The sequence below is a fragment of the Peromyscus eremicus genome, chromosome 2, assembly GCF_949786415.1.
Source record: "Peromyscus eremicus chromosome 2, PerEre_H2_v1, whole genome shotgun sequence".
In the NCBI taxonomy this organism is placed as follows: Eukaryota; Metazoa; Chordata; class Mammalia; order Rodentia; family Cricetidae; genus Peromyscus; species Peromyscus eremicus.
Window position 1 is genome coordinate 24,293,993 of NC_081417.1, and position 6,000 is coordinate 24,299,992.

Below are 6,000 nucleotides of genomic sequence, written 5' to 3' on the forward strand. Positions count from 1 at the left end.
CAGGCCTTTAATTTCAGCTCTCGGAGCCTGAGGCAGAGGTAGGTAGATCTCTGAGTTTGAGACCAGCCTGGTCTACTAAGCAAGTTCCAGGACAGCCAGGGCTACACAAAGAAACACTGTCTTGAAAAAAACCAAAACCAAAACCAAACAACCATAACAAAACCCCCTGAAATTGCTATGATTTATGTATTCCTCAAAAATTCACAGGATGAAACTTACACCCTACCGTCATACCTTAAATAGTTGGGACCCTTATGAGATGATTAAGTTAAAGGAGAGTACTCTCGTAAGTGTGGTTAGAAACCTTACCAAAAAGCTAAATGGGCTAGGGACGTAGTTCAGTGAGTGCTTGTGACACTAGAATGAGCACCTATGTTTGGACATACAACAACAGTGTGACAAACCAGGTTCCGTGTCATGCACCCATACTCCCTAATCTAGAAATGCAGTGATGAGGATGTTTGAAACTTGCTGGTAAGCTAGTCTTATATTGGTAGTTTTCAGATGTAGTTAGACTTCATCTCTTTGTGGACCTCTGCCCTCTCTATATATACTCATACACTTGATACACATGACCATTTACACACACACACACACACACACACACACACACACACACACACACATTTAAAAAGAAACTGAAGACAAGTGGTTATTCTCCTTTGCATGTGTATCTGGTTCCCAGCTGAAGGACATGTTCAAAGTACCTTTTGGGAAGCTAGGCCCAGGGCTTCACCATATAGCAACCCTATTAAAGCCTTGCCAATGAATTTCCCAGACTCTAAAAATAAATATCTATTCTCTATAAGTTACCTAGTTTCAAATACTTCACTGTAGGAGTACAAATATACAAGTTAAAGTCTCATTTTAAATCATAATACCTGGGTGTCTACAACAATGCAATACTCAAGATCTTGGTACATCCATAGTCCTCAGAACACTCTGCCTTCAACTGTGTTCTAAAGGTGTCCCATTTAGAAGCAGCATTGCACTTCCTTCCTTTGCAAGGTTTCAAGAAGAAGTCAGCCTACTATGTTGAGACCAGCATTAGCCTGGAGCTAAAGGTCCAAGGACATGTAACACTGTGGCTCCATGAGGAATTCTTTATAAGTTACATTTTGTCCTATATGACAATTTGAACCAGGAGCTGTGCCGTTCTTATTATTTCTTTGTGAGCAGATGAGGCATACAGTATTAGTGCTATTTCCTAAAGAAAGCAACTAAGGCTCAAAAGTCTAGTAGTATAGATGATAGCAGTGCTGTTAAGCCCAAGTCTAGTTGACATAACAATGCACTCTATCAATTTGAGGTGCATCTTTGTGCAAGCAGCAAGATGAACTCAGCTTTGGTCACAATGTGGTCTCCATCACTAGGAAAGGAGAATACTTACTCGTAAATTTGCGAGTCATTTTTTTCTCATGGTGTATTAACTTAAACTTTATGTAGTTCAAGAATTCTACACCGTGGGACACTATGTTTTATTTGAAAAACAGTGTTTCTGAAGTATCTAAGACATTTTACAAAAGTTTTTTCTGGGAATCATCTTTCCATTATATTTGCAACAAGAGCACATTGTCTGTGATGCATTAGATCTGTTAGTGCTTATCTAGATTATTTGATGCTGGAGCAAAAGATGTCTAAGTCAGTAAAGGCACTTGCAGCCAAGCCTGATGACCTTTAACTCCAGGACCCACATGGTAGAAGGAGAAAACTGATGCTTTGGAGTTGCTCTCTGACTTAAACTTGTGACATACTCGCCCTGTCCCCTCACACATACACAAAATAAATACATGTAGTTTTCAATTACTGAAAATAGATAAATACATAACTTGATGTCAACTCTTCTATCTGTAAGCCATTACTCTGTAGTAGGACAAGGCCTTTTAATTGTTCTCCTTCCTAAAGGGTTAGTGATGTGAGTATAAGGCATTTTCATGGGAAACATCCACAATTCTCTTACTGGAAATTGTCAAAAATAATGGCCTTGTTTCTTAATAAAAACTATGCAAAATGTAAAAGTAAAGAAGTCCCATATAGTTGTCTACATAAATATTCACAGTTGCTATGTATGGCTCACTTCTATGGCTGCAGGTGAGACCTGTTCCATAGCCAGTACCAGCTCTGCCATGGGAGGTAAAATGAAACAGTCTTAGCTCTAAAATCACTGAGGCTCATCTCCTGAGTCACAGAGCAATAGTCACAAACACAAACTCTACGCACTTAATGAGACTTGATGAGCCATCCTTGATAGCAAATTAATACACTTTGTACTTGGGTAGACCTTTTTATGTCCTCTTAATTACAAGATGCTAACCATATGCCACAAGCTAAATTGCAGAGTGAAAGCCTCACAATTTATATCACTCAACTACAGTTTCTCTGAGATGTCTCAATATAGAACCACATTCTTAAAGATTTCAAAAATGTGGCTGAAAAGTATGGCACAATCGTTAAGAGGCCTAGCTGTTCTTCCAGGTGACCTGGGTTTGCTTCATAGTGCCCATATGGTAGCTAAAACTCCAGGCCCCAGGGATCCAATGCCCTCTTCAGACAGGCACATGGTACACAGATATACATACAGGCAAAGCACCAATATACTTAAAAAGAAATTAGTAACTAAAAAATTCAAACTTGTCATTTTATAACTTAATAATTAATTGTAATTTTAAAAGACCCCTTGTTACCAAATGATACTTGTTTCAAAACTGAAAAAGATGTATGAATTCAATTCTCCACACCTGTACAAACTAAGAAAAAAAATCAAATAAGATTTCATGTTCAGAGAATTACATTTCTATGTCCAAAGAATGAGTAGGTTTTGAGGACAGCATCTTTGACCCTGTAAATTTGCAGTTATTGATGATGACTTTAAGCAGAAGATGAGACAAGGGATCTACAGAGCAGAAAGAAATAATAGCACCGAATCAACCATCGTTAGTTTGCCATGCCAATTGGAAAAGATGCCTGAATCTACAGTGTGTTCTAGTCATTGTTCAAAGAACTTGTATTCCCTTCTAGCCACATGCCTGCCAGATTACAGTCACATTCTATCATATATACACACACATATTTTTGTTATATGTTGTTATATATAGCCACAGGTTTCAGATGTAGATTTTTATATTATCTTTGTTTCATTCAGAAGACAGAAACATATTTGTCATGATGAGATTTTAAGTATCAGGTTATTTTAAGCTAAAGTAATCCAACAAATATGGTGCTGAAAATCGTTAATTCTCAAGTGAGCAATTTAAATACATCAGTACAGGAATTCCATTAGCACAGATTGTTAAAGTTATGTGGAACAATTTAAAGTATTTCTGTGAGACTGCGGAGTAGTCCATTGTGATCTTAAATAATATTATTTTATTTGACTTTCAAAACTGCTTTTTAATTCTAATAATATTCATATATAAATAAAGTTTATTTCTAAAGGGAAATCCACTTCAGCATAAACAGATACATTTTCAAGTCTCAAAAACAAAACTACGATATTTCACAAAACACTTTATTAGCAGTTTAGAAAGCCAAGAATTTGAATTGTGAAGTTTATGATAATTAATGACAGATCCAGGTTTGTGAATCCATTATCTATTAGGAAAATTACAGGTATGGGAACACTAACATAATATCAAGACATAGGACATAAAATCAAGTGGTCTTAGTTTACACGGTAGCATCATTTCCTTTGAGCTATGCACATCTGAGAGCATTATTTAGTTCCCTGAGTTAATCCACTAGCAATAATGGGAATGGAGTCAACTTTAAGTAACACAGAAGTAGAGGCTTCTACAAAGTCTGATGTACTTGCATAATGAAAGCATCAGCGACAATCGAGAGATCTGTTTGGCCAGGGTCAGTCCTATCAGTTCTAAAGAAAAACTGCTGAGGCTTAGACACAAAGCAGGAGGTCAGAGCAGTTTCTTCTAATGTCACAGTCAATTTGATAAGTGTTGAGTTTGTCCCTGCTACTGTCACCAAAACAATTTCAGAGTTGCATGTCACAATGCATTAGAAGATAGATATAGAGCAGATAAAAAAAGAAGAGAAAGAAAGAAACAAGCAAACTGTACGTGAGTAAAATTGCCAGTAAAGCCACTGACACCATGGTTTATACAGCTGCATTTTCATTTTCTTGAAGCATGTCAGATGTGCAGTACATTAACTGAAGCTGTTTTCCTATTGTTGTTTTGTTTTGTTGTAGAAATCAGCTACATTTCTTACACGCACCTAAAGCTCATCAGTGACAGTATCTTACGTGTAAACTGCAGTGACAGTGACTTCAGGCTACAGTCAAGGTTATTACCACGACCCCAAAAGTATTAAAAGAATGACTTGATCAAGTTTGACAGCCAGAATTGAGATTATTGTTTTATATCATCTTTTCATTCCAAACAATTAGAGCACATATATGTGAGGTTGTATATTCTCAACTTAATTCTGTCAACAAAATTAATTCTTTGACAGAACTAATTATTTAGAGATTCAAAAATCCACTCAGTGGGGACAGAAATCACACTTTCACATGCAAGCCCAGTTCCCAGGCCGTGCTGCCAGAACACCCAGTATCACATTTAATTTCCATTAGTGAGCCCTGTCATTATTCTAATATGATTACACGGTCTTGTAAAATTTCTCTTTTTATGAAAGGCAATTAATTTTCATTTAGTAACATTTCAGATGCCAAATATTTAGAAGTGACTCTGAATAAAGCAGTTTTCTTTTTCCCTGCAAATATTCACAGCAATCCCCACATCAGTTTCAGGCTGGACACAAGGACAAAAGTCTTAAATCTAAGACCTGCATTTGAAATGCCATTTCTTCTCCTAGGTTGATCAGAAATAGTGACATATCAGAACATTGATAACAAAAGACTGTTTCTGGTTCAAGAGGTAGACCTGAGGGCTTAGAGAGTAGCCCTTTAAAACAGTGCATTTAAGAAATATCTGTCTGGGAATGCGATAAGCACGTGGAAAGCTTTCTCATCAGATCTGATTACACACTGATTGTAGATACTCTAAGTTATTCAACCTTGATTATCAGTTAAGTTTACCAGATGTCATGAAGTAAAAGGCCAGAATAAAGTTTCAAAAATAAACATTCCCTGTCAGAGACATTGAATATCACCTACTTTCAGCATTTACAGAATTAAATTTTTGGATAATTGTATTTTCATTTCATACAAAGTAGTCTGAAGCATTATATACACAGTGATGTTTTATTCTGTCTTATATGGCCCTGAGTGCATCACAAAATAAGCTGGGCGGTGGTGGCGCACGCCTTTAATCCCAGCACTCGGGAGGCAGAGGCAGGCGGATCTCTGTGAGTTCGAGGCCAGCCTGGTCTCCAAAGTGAGTTCCAGGAAAGGCGCAAAGCTACACAGAGAAACACTGTCTCGAAAAACCAAAACCAAAACAAAACAAAACAAAAAACAAAAAAAAGAAATAAAAAGATTACAATATTTTCTAAGTCTTAAATCAAGAAAATAGTTTGTTTTTCTTCTAAAAAAAAATGTCAATGTGCTACAATCTCTCAGTTCACAGAATCTAAGGCAAACCCTGGGAACAGGAGGAAGGACCTGAGTCCTCCTGGCTTGCCTTCTCCGTAGGCAGGGCTCTGAATATCATGGCAGGAGCGTTATCACCTATCCTACACTCTGCTGTTTCTACTCAATGCTTTCAAAATACAGTTGTCTCACGGACTAAACACTGCTATATTGCCAAATGAAGTTAAAGTAATCATAATTCTCATATCTCAGACTTGTTTATAATCTCTAGTTAGTTTTTTTAAGACTTGTTAATAAATGTTACAATTTGGTAACATATTTTTATTCCCATTTCTCTCAAACCAGAATCCTACTGAGAATAAATCAAGTACCTATTTTGAGAAAGTGGCTTTTTTTGTTTTGTTTTGTCTTGTTTTCTTATTTTTTTTTTTCAAAATAAAACTTGTACTCTGACACAGTTCATAGCTGGGGAAGATTGTTGTTGATGACTTTTC